Raw genomic sequence first — 18,609 nt, 5'->3', positions numbered from 1 at the left:
ACATTTTGAGAAGGAGAGAGAGAGACCAGGTCCATGTTACTTTCACTACAGTATATTGTTATAATTGCTCTATTGTATTATTATTGCTATTAATCTTTTACAATCCTCAGTGTAAAAATTAAACTTCATCGTAGGCATGTACTGGAATATACATAGTATATGTAGGGTTGGGTACTCTCCATGGTTTCAGGCATCCATTGGATGTCTTGGAGCGTATCCTCATGGATAAGGGGGGACTACACGATGTGCTGTCGTCAGAAAGGGTTTCCTTAGAACTAACAGCTTTGTTTTGACGACTACATCATTCCAAAAAAGGTATTTAGTCCATTCAATGGTTTCCCTAAATCAATCAGCCACATTAAACATTCTATGAGTTTTAGAACCATCTCCGGATTTGGAGGTTCTGAGGAAGGAAGAACTACCAGAAGCCTAGTCCTTATGCCCCCTCCCTGGTACCCCATGTACTCTGCCTCTTTTTCTCTATTTCTGCCCTCCCTCTCTCTCCCCTCCTCTTCCTTCCCACCCACTCCCCTCTCCTTCTCTTCTCTTCCCTCCTCTTTCTTAACCTACCCTTTTCCTTCCTCCCTCCCATCAGTCATCACCCTATACTGATGACCCCTGGTCAGTTGATGAGATTTGTTTTGGCCACTCATGGTTAGGATATCACTTTTGATTGTTTTGGTCATCTTCCATTTCTAAATATATGCTATAATTATTAAACCTATAGTTTTGTTTTTAAGTTTATATACTTATTTTGAGGAGGTCAGAGAGAGAGAATCCCAAGCAGGTTGCTGACAGCACAGAGCCTACCTAACACAGGGCTCGATCTCACGAACTGTGAGATCGTGGCCTGAGCTGATATTGAGTCAGACACTCTCAGGTGCCCCTATACTTCTTATCTTGTTCAGAGTTCGTTTCATATCTAATGATACCTTTAAATTCTAATCCTGTGACTTGCTTCTGGTCACCTCCTTTAAGTCTGAGTGCAGTGCAGAAAAAAAAGAGTATTGACTTTGGGCAGCGAAGCTGGATTTCAGTCCAGCTCCGCCACTAAAGTGTTGGGTCCTGTCCCTCTCTGGGCTTTGGTTCCCAATAAGGGGGTTGGACGAAGTTAACGTTCTTAACCTGGATGCTAAGAATTAGACCTCAGTATTCTCTGAAATTCTTAAATTTGTAAAGAAAACTTCGTGTAAGTGTGCATTTGTTTGGACAGTGTCTAAACCTTTATAAGATTCTCAAAAAGTTTCCTTGATTACAGTAACTTCATATCTATGGTGTCAGATTATGTTTCAGACACATCATGTTCTAATAATCACTTATAAAAAGTATATTAAAGCCTTTGGAGACTCTGGACCATGCTAGAAATTTAAGAAGCCGTGGCTTGGTACCCCGGGACAAACATACAAGAGGCCCTAAAGTATCTTGTGAATGTATAAAAAACGTGATTAAATGTTCTCAGCCAGAAACGGCACCAAACGGTAGAAAACAAACAGTTGTCACTCCTATTACAAATTTACATATCTCGAAATTCATGACATAAATTAACTTGAATTAGAAGTCACAAGGTTTCTTAGCTCTGGGGTTTCAAGCTGTGACTTTCTGCAACATGTAAATTCAGTGAACCTAAAACTTCTTCACCATGAATAGTCATGAACAGATTTCAAGAATAGTGTCATAAGTTCCTATTGAAACTACAGTCTGAAAGGTTCATTAACTTTAGTGAAGAAATAAAATCTGAATTGGCTCAAACCCCTTATCTATATTTAAAAATTTTACCCTTGTGCTCTTTGCCGGTTTTTCAAATAATTCGAAACGCTTTGCAATAATCTGTAACAATAATTAGGACGTTTTTAGACGGGATAAAATAGATGTCTTATAGTCTTAACTCTCACTTCATTGGCTTCAACTTTAGTGATGAAAAGAGTCTTTCATAAACTTTCGTTACCATTTTCACCTTGGTTTTGTCCCTTTAATTAAGTACAGGTAAGCAAACAGTCAAGTTGTGCTGACTTTATGTCAGGAAATGTGCCAGCCGGGAGAAGACAAACAAAGAGAAAGACATTCTGCCCAAGGGACTTCTTAAACCGAATGTAACAGCTCACTTTGGAGCACGAGGAAATGAGAAGCGGCATCAGGTTTCCTATAAGGAGTTTTTAAGAGAATATCGGTGGGATTCTACGCGCTGAGAAAAAGTAGGGTAAGAAGCATATCGAGTATGGTTAGGTTTCGTTACTGGATGGGTCATGTTTGGAGCAGACCACGGATTAGAGGTAAATGCGTGTTGTTCACTGGGACGTGGTCCTGAAACGGTTTGCTGTCACTCAGCTTGCTCTAGAAGACGCTGCGAGAATTGCACAAGCGTTTTGAGACCGAACTTGAACGCGCTCACTTTCTCTTTAAGAAAGATAGTTAAGAGATGGTGCGCTGGCAGTGACCCTGAAAACTTCTGAGTCAAAAAGACCCTGGAAAGTGTGACGGGAACAGCCACACAGAGGGAAGTGATATCTGTGATGCACAACCGACGGAGAATGGTTATTTGGAAGAGACGGGATGACTCCTATAAAATGGGCTCAAAAACTTACAAGAGGCAAAACAGTACAACGACAAAGGCCCGTACAGACTGTAACAGATGGTTTTCAAGGGTGGCTGCTGTCCATCCCGTCCTTCCCTCTGCGTGTGTGTGTGGCTCTTTACCCATTTAGAGATGTTTTCTCGTTTTTTCCTGAATCCAGGCTGGTTCAATGAATTTCCTTGACCAATAAGATGCAACAGAAATCATGGTGAATAAGCAATTGGGAGAAAAGGAAATCTGAACGCCCGAGACAATGAGACATGTTTAACCTTGCTTATTATAATCACAGATATGAAAACGCAATGTCATTTCACACACACCAGAGAGGCACCTTTAGAAAGCCTGACAATAGCAGACGACGGTGCAGGTGTCACTGTTGGGGTCAATAAAGCTTGGTAGAGACACATTAGAGACCCCTTGCTGGAGCATCCAGACGCGTTGCATGTGAGCATCTCCCGGACAGCTGACTCTGTTCTACATGTACACTCTAGCCTAGTTTCCACGTAAGTCGGTGGAAACGTGTGAGAATGTGTAGACTGGCAAAAGCTTATTAAAGCAAAAGATTGGAAATCAGCTAAATGTTTGCCGTCAGGAGAAAGAAAAATTTGTGATGAGTGTGTGTGAAGGAGCAGAGCAAGTTGCAGCTTACTAGCTTATTATTTGTGGAAGGCGCTCATAGGTCGTGGGTTCGGTGCTAAGTGTTTCCACGAACCGTTTCATTTCAGGCGTCCTAACACCACCGTGAGTACGATCGTCCTCGTCATCCTCATCCTGTTTTCCAGAGAAGGGGAGTCGTTTCCCAAGACGTACAGCTGGTGAATGGGAGAGAGGAGATTTGAACTCGGCAGTCCATATTCTTAACGACTCCGTTAGGCTGCGTTTTGAAAATTGTTGAAGACCCCCAAGGGATTCTCCACTTGCAGACATCTGCCCCCAGAGGTGGGGGGATGAGGGCACGTGCCTGTCCTTCCCTTCGTGAGCTCCGGCTGGTGGTGAGCCTCTAGATCCAGGTGTCTTCGGGTGTCCATGGGTGAGAATAGAGGGGTGTCCAGGCAGGAGAACGTTAGCTTGCTTGAGAAGAGAAAACACAAGAGTTGTCGTATCAAATTTTCAAGGCTTGTAAATAAATTTTGCACACTCGGAAGAAAACCTGGAGATGTTCTTATGTTAAAGGCATAGCACAGGATATTGTGTTGGAAAGGAGACAATCAAAGCATTAGACCTGATACTAGTATACTGGAAATATATAGGCTTGTTGTAGGGATTCAGTGAAAGTGTGTATTTATTAAGGGTCTGGTGCATGATGGGGAGGCGCTCAATAAATAAATGTTCTCTTCTTTAATCTAAAATCTCTGTTCGCAGTATTATTGTTTATGTTAACACCTCAATAAAACCGTGGGCTTTCATAGGAAAGCCCTTGAGGTCTGAATTTATGAATTTGTGTGTGCTGATTTCAGCACGTTCTAAGTATACAAGCAAAGACACAAGAAATAATAATGGATTTTGAGTAGCTGTGCAAAGTCAGCAGCCAGAAAGATGTCCAAGAGCCAGTAAAAGTTTATTAATAAGTAGGGGAAAGCGGAGGTCATTTGTTGGCTGAGACCAAGTCTGGTCTAGAAATAGTTTATAACTCCCCAACAGTAGTATACCCTTGAAAACAGTCATGAATTTCTGTCACCTTGATCAGGGAATACTTGTTCCTGTTCAAGATGATGGAGGACAGCATTGAATAAAACAAAGACCTCAGCCACCATGAAGCATAGTGACAGACAATAAACACATAAATATATAAAATATATGTCACGTCAATACTGGGAGAGACGGTGATAAGTGCCTTGATATGTAAAGCAGGAAAGGGGGTTATGTGCAGATGGGCACCTAGGGTCGAGACCATAAATTCGGTAGGGAGGTCTCTTGGAGAAGCGGCCTTTTAGTAAAGACCTGCAGGAAAGATTATTGTGAAGAGAAAGATGAGCAAGAACAAGAGGGTGCCTTTTAGTTCTAGAAAGATCCAAGAGGCCAATTTACTTGAGCAAATCTAGGGAGGGTGTGGAAATGAAGGTGGCCACATCAGGTACCATTTGCTGGCCACCAAGAAGACATTGGCTTGTTCTCTATGTGTGATGACAAAACCATTGAGCGATACTGTGATGGACTGAATTGTGTCCCCCCCCATCACCCCCCACCACATTCACATGTTGAAACCCTAACCTCCAAGGTGACTGTATTTGGAGATTTGGCCTTTAAGGAGGCAATTGTCTTAAGGGTGGAGCCCTAATCCAATCTAGCGGGTGTCCTCCTAAAATGAAGAGATCAGGGCATATGACAGCCACGAGGCATGTGAGGAAAAGAGGAAAAGCCATGTGAGGACACAGGGAGCAGGCGGCCATCTGCAAGCTAACAAGGGAGGCCTCAGGAGATACCAAACCTGCCGACCCCTTGTTCCTAGACTTCCAGCCTCCAGGACGGTGAGAATAAATTTCTGTTGTCCACTCCACCCATTGAATAGATCGCAGTAACAGGGGCAATGTGGCAGATAGTCCAGGTGAAAAAAGAAAATAGTCCAGGTGAGAGGTGACAGTGGCTTGAGCCCTAAAGGGTCAGATTAACCCATCATGGAAGAAGCTGTATCCTGGAGTTTCCTGATTGGCTAGTTGTGGGACGATTTTACTTACTGGGATTGAAATCTGTGGATCTGAAAGATAGATGCCAGTTTCTTTGAAGAGCTTTTGCAGAAAAGCAAACTTCGAGGGTCAGGGTCAGGAATTTAGGTCTTTTTTTTTTTTCTTAATGTTTATTTATTTTTGAGAGAGAGACAGAACACGAGTGGGGGAGGGACAGACAGAGAGGGAGACACAGAATCCGAAGCAGGCTCCAGGCTCCGAACTGTCTGCACAGGGCCTGATGGGGGCCCGAACTCACGGACCGTGAGATCATGACCTGAGCCGAAGTCAGACGCTTAACTGGCTGAGCCACCCAGACGACCCAGGAATTTAGGTCTTAGAGCAGTCTCTGTTCATAGATAGGACTTGAGTTGATATGATACACTATGTTATATATAGCCATGTAATATTTTTGTATATCCTTATATACTTTATATATGCATATATATATATGTATATCTATATATAGGTCTCCCTAGAACTCCACTTTTGCATAGAATAGCTCCCAATGTTTAGTCTGATTAGACAGAGCTGGAAGGGGCAATAAAGAGTTTCCTGGGAAATTTCCATCCACCATGCTGCAATGACTTTGACTATTGCCCACACAAAATCCCTCCCCTTCAAGCTCTTCTCAGATCTAACTGCCTCTATGACATCATTTTGGATTCCTCTAGCCCTTCCTGAGGGCCTTCTGTCTGAGCTATTTATTAATTATTTGCATCATATGATTTTGTTATTATATACCTTAATGTATATTTCACTAAGGGTTCGTCACTTTTGGTGTATTGTTTCTTTTGATGTGTTTACCTGGCTATGTTGTGAATTCACTGAGAGCAGTAACCATGCCCTTATTTTTTGTTCTTAAAAACATTGAGACCAGAAATGGTCAGAGCTTTGGTTGGATATTTTGGTTACGTGAAATAGACAAACACCTCTAAAATAAACTGTACAGATCATTCTTTGCTCTGAGGAATAATTTGTTTCAGCACTTTTCAGAAGCAATCTTTTAAAGAGAAACGATAAACATTAAACTAGAGATGTGTTTTACTGGAAAATTTTTGTTGCTTTACAAAAGAAAATTACACTTGAGAGAGGAAGAACTGTCCTGACCAACGTGAGCACAACATTCCTAGTAATTAGAGTATCCTTTTGTTCTGGAAATAGGTTACAGAGTCGAACGAAAGATGACATGGCAAAACGGAGTGCTGGCTGGAGTCGTGGGGTCTGGGTCAGCACGCCTGGTGATGTTTACAGGAGTTGTAATTTCAATGACTTAGATTGTTCAATGACATCTCGTAATGATTTTTGTGTGATTCCAAACTGCCTGCACAATTCATGGTCATTTCCAAGACAAATTTTAGACATTTTTTGTCGCTCCCCGAACATACGGAAATTTTGTCGTGCCTCTCTTAAAGAGAAACAGTGAATTAAGTTACTGAACGGTTAATTCCTTCACTTGGCAATTATTTATTGCATGTTGAAGTGGGCCAGATAGAGCGACGAACAGGCTGGAGAAGGTTCAGGCCTCAATGTCACCTCAATCATTTAGTAAACCTTACGCGAACACCCCTCTGCTTAATTGCTAATGTAGTGGAGAGTGCACAATGGAGTGATTTTATTGATGGGGGCTGCATTCTGGGTTATTAGCGGCTCAGTTGCAGGTGAAGTCTAAAATTAGACATTACTCACAGCCTGATCTCTCTCTCTCTCTCTCTCTCTCTCTCTCTCCCTCCCTCTAGGGGCTACTCTTACGCGTATGTGTGCTGTCTGCTACCCATTTGACTCAAAGCTCTGTGCTTGTCGGAGTCAGGCCTGGACCACCCACCAGTGCCCCATCAGAAGCTGGCACGTTAACGTGTGTACGGAATTTTAACTAATGAATGGGATGCAACGTACGATCCGGCGTGCCCCGTAATTTACAATTTGCTTTTTAGAGTGTACTTAGACATTTATTTTTCTCTCTTTCATTTTAAAGTTCGGTCGTTTTCCTGAGGCAAAGTATGCCTTGAATCGTGCGTGCCATTTTCAAGATGTATCCATGGTCTGACCCATACCTGATTTAACTCGAGTATTAACACGCGCTTTTCTGTAGGTGCTCTTGCGTCTCCTTGCATACGTTTTGCTATTTGGAAAGCTTTTTTAAAATCATGATTCGCACGAATAGGAGGAGGTCCTCAATTACACCTGGATTTGCATTACTTGTTTAATAGGATAAGCCCAGATGTGCTGAGATGGTTTAAACACTATGCATCCCAGATGTGCCTCTGTTAAATCACAAATTCAAGGTAATAAATATGCTGCTGTTGTATGTTCAGTTTCATTAAAATCTATCTCTAGGCAATTTATCTTTATTAATTTGTGATGTTTTCCATTGAAAATAGCCAGAATATTTTGGCTGGGAGATTCAGACTCCCTGCCGACTGCAGAATTGTACATCTGGAAACTCTTTTGAAAGCAGTCCTCATTCACCTTGCCTCGGAAGAGCATGCCTTTTTCTTTGTATTTCTATCATTATTTATGACTGTCATTCTAATTCACATACATTATAAAAATTGTGAAAAACACAGTATACAGAAAACTTAACATCAGCTACAACCTCAGCATCACCAACGTTTTAATGTACTTATCGGGCCCCCCCGGGGTGGCTCAGTCGGTTGAGCATCTGACTTCAGCTCAGGTCGTGATCTCGTGGTTCATGAGTTCGGGCCCCGCGCCGGGCTCTGTGCTGACAGCTCGGAGCCTGGAGCCTGCTTCCGATTCTGTGTCTCCCTCTCTCTCTGCCCTTCCCTGACTCACACTCTGTCTCTCTCTGTCTCTCAAAAATGAATACATGTTAAAAAAATTAAATTATCTCTATTAAAATTTTCCATTCAGCATTCCATCTAATCAAATGACCAATGTCATTGTGGAGACTGTTAAAAAGCATGTATTAAAGAGAAATCCAGGTACAGTAAAATCCTTTTATCCCCCACGTGTCTTGAGACATTTCTTTTTCCCTTCGTGCTCAGTGCTTGTGTATGTTATTTCCCTTTGCACTTGTCAAGGTTAAAATTATTGGACTCACACAGGGAATAATAACTTTGAGGTTCTCACTCTATAGTCTGTGCCTTAGAAAAGAGGCAAAGTAATTGTCTTCATGCAATTTTGGCTTTATCTTTGTGCAAGTTACTGTGTCCTAATAGAATCTTTGCCTTTCACAAAAGGTGGCCAACCCAGCCACAGTTCTGTTGTCTCTGAAGACATACGTGTCTTCGTTCACCTGTCGACACTAAATGGTATTGTGTGATTGAAATTTGCTAAGAGAGTAGAGCTCAAATGTTCTCTCTCACCCATAAAAGTGAGGTGATGGATGTGTTAATTAAATAGATTGAAGGAATCTTTTCACAATGTAGCTATACATCAAAATCACCACTATGTATACTTTAAATATTGTATAATTTTCTACGTCAATTATACCTCAAAGCTGAATTTAAGAAAAAAGAACTACAAAGTAGGCACCTTCCAAATATTTATTGGAAGACTGTTTTCTTTTTAAAAAATATTTTAAATTTTATTTTTGAGAGAGAGAGAGAGAGAGAGAGAGAAAGAGAGGGAGAGAGCACACAAGCAGGGGAGAGGGTCAGAGGAAGAGAGAGAATCCCAAGCAGACTCCACACTCAGGGGGGAGCCCAACACGGGGCTGGATCCCATCATGACCTGAGCTGAAATCAAGAGTCAGTCGCTCAATAGACTGAGCCACCCAGACGCTCCTTGGAAGAATGTTTTCTAACTGCATTTCTAATAGTCAACAAATCTTGATTGCAAAAATGATACAGCCCATCTTATGTGATAGATATGAGTCTCTAACTGGGAAAATGTCCCTCTTTGTGTTGGCTGCTAAAAGCTTAGCCCAGTATAACTTTGGGATCTCCATTGTCTGCTTGTGTATTAGGAAAGAGGCAAAGCAAATGTCTTCAAAGTGTACCCCACCTTTGGGCCTCATTCTGTTGCATTTCCCATTCCTACGTTTATTTTTCTTTCCTTTAGTTCATCATTTTGTGGTATTTTAAGCCTTTCATTGTAAACTCCTCATAACCCATCTGCAATGAGATTTTTAAGAGAATAAATAAAATAAAGTAATTTAAGTCCCGACTTCATGATTAAATTTTCTTTCTTTAAAAAAAATTTTTGTCCTCTGAAACTAATAACTCCATGGAATTTCGTGGGGAGTGCTGACTTTCTGTATTTTTATTTTCCGCGTTTGTTTTGCAAGTGTAGGATGTACTTGTTGAGTGCTAGGAATTAAAGAAGGCTACGTGTATAATGGGTTTCAGTTTTGTAATTCCAATGACTATAACTTGAAATTTATAGTCCCTACAGACGTTTCACACACGACCACCACGACCGCCCACAGACAATAGAATCCGAGAGTTGGACCCGAGTTGTCTTATAGCAGAAGGGAAATCTGAATTGCAGAGCCTAAGTGACTGGACTAGGGTACATTGGTTGCCAGCCATAGGTCATTTGACTGAACTCACCTCCCCTTTATCTATGCCCCTTACCATAACAATCAGTCCGCCCCAGACATATTTTGTTAGCATGTATACGTGAATATGAAGGAACCCAGAATTCCCCATCCCTGATAGCTTGCAGTCTGCTATTAGAGAAGACAACAATCAGGTTAGCTGAAAAACAAAGCGTGGAATATTCACTGTATAGAAATGGTACTGAGTGCTACAGGTTCTCAAGAGGGTAGACCACATCCTGTTTGAGGGGCGGGAAAGGCCACGGCGGGTCAGGGGGGTGGGCTAGGGTCCGGTTTTTAAGGATGGGCTGTTGCCTGACCATTAGAGGTTGAAGGTGGGAAACAGGCCCAGCGGCTAAACCCAGATGGCGACGGAACAGAGTGAGAAGGGCACACGCAACATGGTGTGACAAGGGGTCTGATACACCTGGGGACGGGAGGCATGAAGTTGCTGTTGTTAGATGTTCACCTCTGTAAGATGAGGGAGAGGACGGTGGAAATCCTGCAAGGATCAGCAGGCAAAAGCTGCAAAAGGCTACGGTGCTTTAAGTCTGTGCTTCTCAAACTTTAATGTGCATATGAATTACTACCAAGAGTACTGCTTCCGGCTCCAGGGTAGGTCTGAAATTCAGCATTTCTCCCGTGCTCCCGGGAGCTGTGGTCTATGGCAAGACTCCAACTTCTAATCAGTAGTCAGGATGCCTGCTTCTCGATCTTTTAAGTGTTCTTAAACTAGGTTTCCCAGATCCCTGAGGCGCCCTGGGGTTGGGAGTAATTCTGATGCAAATAAATTACATTTTAATCTGCCTTAGTTCCTGGGGTTCTAAGGTTAAGATTTTACTTGAAAAAAAATGGGGCGGATTACAAAAATCTCACCTCTTGAGACCCCGTAGCTCGTATGTAGCTCCTTAGCTCCGGGTCACTCCCATACAATGAGTATTCTATGTTCTGTTATTCAGCTAATTTGCTTTTTGTTTTCTTTCCCACCAGATTGAAAGCTTTCAGGGATCAGGGACTCCGGATTCCTTACTATTTATGAATAAATGTTTAGAAAATATTTCTGGGCTGGAGCGATTGCTATGGCAAGGGAAATAGACAAAGGGGAGTGATTTCGGTCGGGTGACCTAAGTTCCATTTTGGAAACCAATTATTTCGATCACAGGAAGCCATCAACAAGTTTTGAGAATATCATGGCCAGGTAGGTATTCTAAAAAGAGCTCCAGTAGTTAGGAGTAGGGCTTAAGACGGGAAGCCAGGAGACCAGGTAAGTTTCTTCCCTTGCAAAGCGTTATCAGGGTCGTGGTGGCTTTGCTAGGAAGGTGAAAATGAGAATTGAAACAGAAGGTGCAATTGGAGAAATGTGGGTGGGACCGGGTACCTTATTGGATGTGAGTAGTCAAATGAAGATCAGGGGACTGAGCTCTCTCCAGGATTTGAGGTGAGAAGAAAAGTTTCAATTTTGTCGCACGCTTGACCATTTGTCGCACTTCTTTCCCTGTCTGCCTGCTTCCTCCATAAATCTTCCGGGAGCAGCCTGGTCCCAGACCCCCTCCTCTGCCCTACACCTTGTTACCACGGCACAGATTTCCTTCCTTCCACTCTCCTTTTCCACCTTCCTTTTTTAAAATTTTATTTTACTTACTTATTCATTTATTTATTTTTTTTTTAATTAGAGAGAGAGAGAGAGAGAGAGCGCATGGGGGAGGGACAGAGAGAGAAGGAGAGACAGAGAGAGAGCATCTTAAGCCCCTACTCAGGGCTCAACCTCATGACCTTGAGATCACCTAAACTGAAATCAAGAGTCGTCACTTAACCAGAGCCACCCAGGCACCCTGCTCCCACTTCCTTTTTCACAGCAATTAACATAGTAGTGCTGTTTTTTCCTGTTCTTTCTTCAACGCATGAGATTTCCTCCCTAATTAGGCCAAGCATTTCTCTGTCCGAGAACAGTGTTTCAGTTATTTTTGCAAACAGAAGGCCCGGCACCAGGTGCCTGAAAAAGGATTTTGAATGAATAACCATAAAGAGGGACGGTATTTAATTCCTCATCTGCCTGAGTGCCGGTGCTCAGGAAACACACGTTGAAACATCAGTTTGCTTCACACTTGCGTGAAGACAGACCCTGGGACATCAGCAGAGACTGATTTGGAGTCTGGAAGAACTGCCACTCACGAGTTATGTGACCTCGGATAAATTATTTAACTTCTCTAGGCTTCTGGGCTGCATAAAAGCTCCATAACTGTCCTTTAAATGGAGGTAAATATTGTCATCTTCCTTTAAAGATGGCCTTCATCTTGCTGTGTAATGTTTTATGTGTTTCCAAACTGCAATACCAGGAGTAAAAATGTGAGTAGGTTTAGGTACTTAAGTGGACCTTGAAAACAACCACAGCACAACAGCTATTTCAGAAGGGATATAATCATCCCCAACTGTTGACACTGGAGAGGAAAAATAAAGACCATTTATTTTTCAGCAGGACACTAAGGGTCCATCGAAACGTGTACAAATCTTCTTGAGGAAAAGGGGAGACACATTGAATGCCACGACCATCCGAGTCCCCGAATTTGAACGTCATAGAGAGAATCTGGAATGAACTCAAGAGTAGGTGTCGTGAAAATCTGTAATAATAAAGATCTATTGAAACAACTCCCTATTAATATCTAGATACAGCTCTTTCCCAAATGTAGGACATAGAGTTGCATTATTCCAAGAAGACTTCCTCCCATAATAAAATATAATAATGGATATAGAAAGTATAAAATGCTTGCCTCTGAAACATAACTTTTGGACTCGGAGGATAGGACACATAGGATAGAATCATTTTGAAGCCCATAGTATTTGAAATCCCATTTATATTCATAATAGTCCGTACTTTTAAACTTTTAATAGGTCCTTTCATTTCTAAAGAGAAGGGTTCACACATGAACACCATCACACATTTTGTCAGTAGAGCTTCCGGAGAGCACTGAAAGAAAGAAATCAGGAGAATTTTTCCTATTTCTAGTTAATTGCCTTGGAGTTTGCTCCATTTTCCTCTTGCCTCTGCGTGTGCAATTATGGGATGAAACATTAAAATAGAAGAAGATCGGGATTAATCTCAGCTTTGTATAGAACACATGCAAAAACAGCATTGTTTGATGACCTTGGTCAGGGGCAGGGAGCCAGATTCCTTCCAATGCCTTAATTAATCCCTGATACTAAATTAAGTTCTTAAAATTCACCGGAGTGCAACTGATAACATTACAGCTTCTCCAAGTGCCTCCCAGGGAGTGACAGAGGCAGGGCTGCTGAAACATTTCAGACCTCTACCTTCTATATTTTTTTCAACGGTTCGGTTCTCATAAGGTTTCCAAAGTACAGTGTTTAATAAAAAGCTATTTTAAAACATCATATTGCAGGGACACCTGGTCCGACTCTTGATTTCAGCTCAGGTCATGAGCCCAGGGTTGTGGGACGGGGCTCCAAGCTGAGTGCGGAGCCTGCTTAAGATTCTCTCTCTCTCGCTCGTGAGCATGCACTCCCTCTCTCTAAAAATAAAATAAAATAAGATAAGGGTGCCTCGGTGACTCTGTCGGTTGAGCGTCTGACTCTTGTTTTTGGCTCAGGTCAAGATCTCGCACTTGGTGAGTTGGAGCCCTGCGTCGGGTTCCGCGCTAACGGCACGGGGCCTGCCTGAAATTCTCTCTCTCTCTCCATCTCTCTGCCAGCCCGCCTCTCAAAATAAAGAAACTTAAAAAAATACGAATAAATAAATAAAATAAAGTATCTTATATTTTAGGCTATGGCATACTTCAAAATTTTGATGGTTCTACATCACCTACAAGAAAAATTCTAACTCACGGGGCCGTTCACAGTCTAACATTGCTATCTTCCTCATCTTACCCGAGGTCATCGCCCTGTGTGTTCTAAACTGGAATTGCAATGAGTCCACTGTATACCCCACTGCTTCCAGGGTTTTTTTTTTAACATCTGTTTTCTCTGCTTGGAAAACCACTCCTCCCCTGCTCTTCAAAGCTCTAGGAAAACCTTATGTTCTCTTCTAGAGGGAGTCAGAGTCTAGAAGTCAATAGTAAAGTAGTTCATCCTCCTCTGTCCCCATCATGCTTTGAAAGCACCTCCACTCTGCCTCCTCCCGTGTTGCCATTTAATTATTTATAATTACCTCACCACTACATTTGGAGGCAGAAACCATGTTTCATTCATCTCTCGATTTCCAGTATTTTATACAGAGTGGGCACGTCGCAGGTGATTGATAAATGTTTCTTTAACCCATTACGGTTTCAAACGGGTACTTCTCAAGGTTTGCTGAATTTAAGTGCTTATACTATTCTCTTTACTATTACTATCACTCAACATATCCAAAACACCTACTGGGACTCAGTCACTATTTTAAGGTTTTACAACTCTCAAAACACCATATGACATGAGGTACTCTGATTTTCTGTAACACAGTTCTATCCATTTTATAATTATAGGTTCTTTTGTGAATATCTCTTAAACGGCATCTCAAAATATTTTACTCCACTGTCAGAGAAGTTTAGATTTCACCGCATTATTCTCTGATATGTATGTATGAGAGTAATTATCGGCCAAAGCACTTTCTCAGAAGTTCTGAGAATTTCCTCTACCCAAGACTGTTATGCCTTCGATCTCTCTCGCTTCATTCATACATCAGGTGGTCATTCTTTAACCTGTTTAAAAATCCTTTCCGCTATAGATTTTTCAATGATCATACTGACAATAATGACTTGGTTAGTTCCTTTATTCATCTGCAAACACTTGTTACAGATCTATGTCTTATGCACTAGGATACAAGTCTCTCTTGTCTCCTAGTCTCCTGAGTCTCTCTTCCTTTAATGTCCCGCAACTTATAAGTTATGTTCCATCAAGCTGTTTAGAGACAGAGGGTGACTTTCAGAAGCATACTCTCGAATATGTCCGAGTTATTGGGAGGCTGGCTGTCCGATGGTATGGGACACTGATCCCACACGCTCTGTGCAGCCAGATTTCCTCCAGTCTCCCTAGTGAGTTTCCCGGGTTGGAACGCAACCTCTTGACTCCCACTACTAGAGTTCGGGAATTCCTGAACATTTTTGCCAAAATGGCGGCACAATCGTCTCTGGGAGAAGACTCTGTGGAAGCCCCGCGGAGCCACCTAAGAAAGAATTCAAGCCATGTCCATTGCTGAGGGCCATTGAGTTTGTGGGGGGTTGCCTGCCAAGAATCTGTTTGTGGGCCGGGAGGGTATGGCTGTAGGACCTTCCAGGAGAGAAGCCAGCCAAGAATGACCCAGGCTTGTGAGACTGATGCCGTCCAGCTTCACTGGTGGGAGGAGTAAGAAGTCTGACAGTGGTGGTGGTTGCTTGAACATGTCCCCGGGCCAGCTGAATGCGGGTCTGGGATTAGGGGGACGGTGAGGGCTGTTAAAAAATGGAAAGGATTGAAGTACTGACCTCAGGAGCTCAGAGGCACAGGATGCCTGCTCTGGGATGTGCGAGTGAGAAGGGGACAGGGCACTAGCCGCGGTCTGGCAGTCGCACACTGGCCATCCCACGGCTTCAGCCAAGGCAGGGTGCAGGCGGGGGAGCACCCGGAGCAGTAGCGGGAGGAGGATCCTAAGGACAAGTTCCAGGGCGGGTCGCCAAGAAGTGTCTGCGCCCACTCCCGTACATCTGGTGGTCATCTATACGTCCGGGGGCCACAGAGCCAGTCAGAGCCACGGTGGCCTCTGGCAAAGAATGTCAGGGTCCAAGGCAGGTGGGTGTGGGGGGCAGGCTGCTGCCACGGGGGCCACCACCCCCTCCGCGCCGGGTCACGGCAACTCTGGCAGGTGCGGCGCCGGGCCGGGCAGAACGGCAGATGGTTTTGGTGGCCGCCCAGTTCTGAGAGAAGGTGGAACATCCCCAGTAATTCCCAGAAATACTTCTGGAGGAGGGCGAGGGGTCAGACAATATCTGAAATCCAGCACGTGCGCTGAAGCCAGGATGAGTTGGCCTCTACTTAGATAAATAGCAATCAAGGAAGGGACGTCATGGGATTCTTCACCGTGTTCATGTCTCCGTGTAGGGTCTATGAGTTGTGCCCATGTGTCTAGTGCTCCATGCGCCATCTGGGCCTTCAGAGCTGACTTTCTGACCCTATATACCTCCACACCGCAAGAAACCCAGAGATCAAGAGAGGAGACCCCTCACCAAGACAACTAGGAACGCCCATTTCTCCTTCCCTCCTAGTTTACCCCCCCCCCGCCATTGTTATGGGATATGGTTACTATAGTGATGTGAGAGAGAAAAATGAGAGAGAACCGTGAGTGATGTTTCAATAAGATAGGGTTCGGCTGCGTTAATCCTGTGAGCTGAACTTGAGACATCATCTCACCTAATGCCTGTGATTCTGACGTGCGTCATGAATCAACAGCGCATCCCGAGCGTCTGCAGGTCAGTCGGTCTCTGTCTTTGCTGTGGTTTCTCATCACCACTAAGGGAGGAGTGTCTGTAAGTGTCACACTGCAGGTGATGGCCCTGATAGTGGCATGATGCCCATCTTGCATCAGGTTCTAGAAATCCGGTGCTTCGCTAGACAGTAAAGCCCCGTTCTCCTAGAGTTACATGCTAGTGGGTAGGAGACAGACAACTGAACGGGCGAGACCATAATTTCAAAAAATAACAAATGCTAGGATGAAAACTAAATGGACTGCAGGGATTGAGTGAACTTGGATTTCTGCTGAGAGCAGTGCCTTCTGGATAGAGACTGAGATTTCAGGATCTATGGTGAGGCAACGGAGTGAGTATGAATATGGTAGCCTCCAGACAGGGACACCTCCAGACAGGGACACCTGTCATTTAGAACGTAGATTTATTATTCTACTCACATTTGTATGTGAAAGAAAAATCACGTAGTAGGCGGAAGTGATTAGTGAACCACTGACTCTGCTCTTAAGCGTCTGGATTTAAACAGTGCTTGCATCTGGAAAATAGAAAGGAGAAAGGCAGAGTCCTTGACAAACATGAAATCTCTCTCATTCCTCTAGAATTACTTAGCCCCCCAAGACCACATTCCTCACTTAACAGTTTTCTTGACCAGAGGCTGCCATGATTGTGCCAACGTTTATACCAAAATATTGACAATAACTACTGATTGCTGTATCTGTATTTCTAGGGTCTTTATAACCATTACCTTCAATACAGCAATCCATTTCATTATCTGTAAGGTTAAGGCTCAGAAAGTTTATGGAAGTTCCTTAAGTTTACACTGCTAAGTAATAATGCAAATGGATTACAACTCAGATCACGTTGCAATCTGTCTATCCTTCCTGCCACCCGCGTGGTACCTTTGCGCCTTGGAACTTCACTAGCATCCTCAACATTTTTCCCTATCAAGCTTTCTTCCTTTACCACAGGTAGGCAGGACTCGGTAAATTCCAATTTGATTTGTGTGCCTGGGGACTGCGTCAGGAACTCGTGTAGTTTAAAAAATCTGTAATTGCTCAACTCTTTCAGCTTTCCACCTGCGAAGCCATTTTGCTGAGAACATTTATAAGTTGCATTTGATCCTGTTCTCTTTAGTGTACACGTAGAGATATCACAAATGTTAGAACCGACCAAATTTAGCAACAGGAGGAAATTAAAGATGCAAAGTATTTGCATAATCCACACAAAACCACTCAGCTCCGATTGAAGATGAGTAAATTGAAGTCTATATACACTGGAAAGAAAAGTTTTATATTTCTGAAAACTGTGGGTAAAGCTTAGAATGTCTACACTGTATGACATTATATGTACCACTTTAAAAAGATGCCACACAGAGATGATTCGAAGTTAAGTATGTGATCATACTTCTCATGTTCTCCTTGAATCTAAATTCTGAACATTTTAGGGAAAGATTCCAAAACCAACACTGCATCCAGAGTGATGATAAGGTATTTGAGTTTTATGGTCAACACTTTTCCTCCAGTTTGCCGAACCACTGTGTTCAGGAGAACATGTCCATTTATTCTCAATTGATTTACTGCTAGATCTTTTGCCTGCCTGGGTTCTCGCAGTGAGTTGATGCTTCAAGACAAAGGAGAATTTTGAACAAATAACGATAGAATTATTCTGTCAACCCAGCTCTCTTCACGAACATTCATCTGCTTACCTGCTTTGGGGTGGAGGTGATGTGACCACACTGACCCAAACTTAGAATTTGATTTCAGGACCTGCTCAGGATGATGATATTTTAGACTTTTCACTTATTATTATAGAACCTCGTTACATCACTTTGTCCTAGTAAGTGGGGACAGGGGGATGATTTTGTTTAGTCATATTCTGTGGGGTAATAAATTCACTTCTCTTCTTGGTAACAGATTTCCTCCTGCTGATAGAGGATAAATTATTTGAAACACACTCTTACATGTCCAGTCTTCCATTAGATCATGAATTCCTCAAGGAAAAGGACAGCATGTATTTCTTGTTTTTCCCTGTAGAGCATAGGATAATTGGTAACATTTTTATTGGTTAATGAAATGGAATAGGACTACGCCAACGCATTTAGCAATGTATTTTTCCTTCTGGATACTTTGCCATTTTCAATGAATTATAACGCCATCCCTCCAGCCATTCAAACAGGACAAACAAGCAAGTCAACGGACAAAAAGCCAGTGTCACCAGCAAAACGCTGGAGTCATCCCGAGCCTTCATTTTTAGCTCATGTTTCACACCCAACCCAATGGTTATTAGGTGCAACTCGAATTGGTTCTACCCTCAGCATATATTGCAGAATTCCATCCCTTCCCTTCTTCCCTCCTGCTGCTGTAAAGTTCTTTTCCCTCCTTTGCCAGGATTATTAAAATTGCTTCCTCACCAGTCAGTTCTGTTCTCGTCTCCTTGTGGTCT

This window comes from Prionailurus viverrinus, chromosome A1 (assembly GCF_022837055.1).
Source record: "Prionailurus viverrinus isolate Anna chromosome A1, UM_Priviv_1.0, whole genome shotgun sequence".
In the NCBI taxonomy this organism is placed as follows: Eukaryota; Metazoa; Chordata; class Mammalia; order Carnivora; family Felidae; genus Prionailurus; species Prionailurus viverrinus.
The sequence above is the reverse complement of the archived record's forward strand: the minus strand, read 5'-3'. Positions refer to the sequence as shown.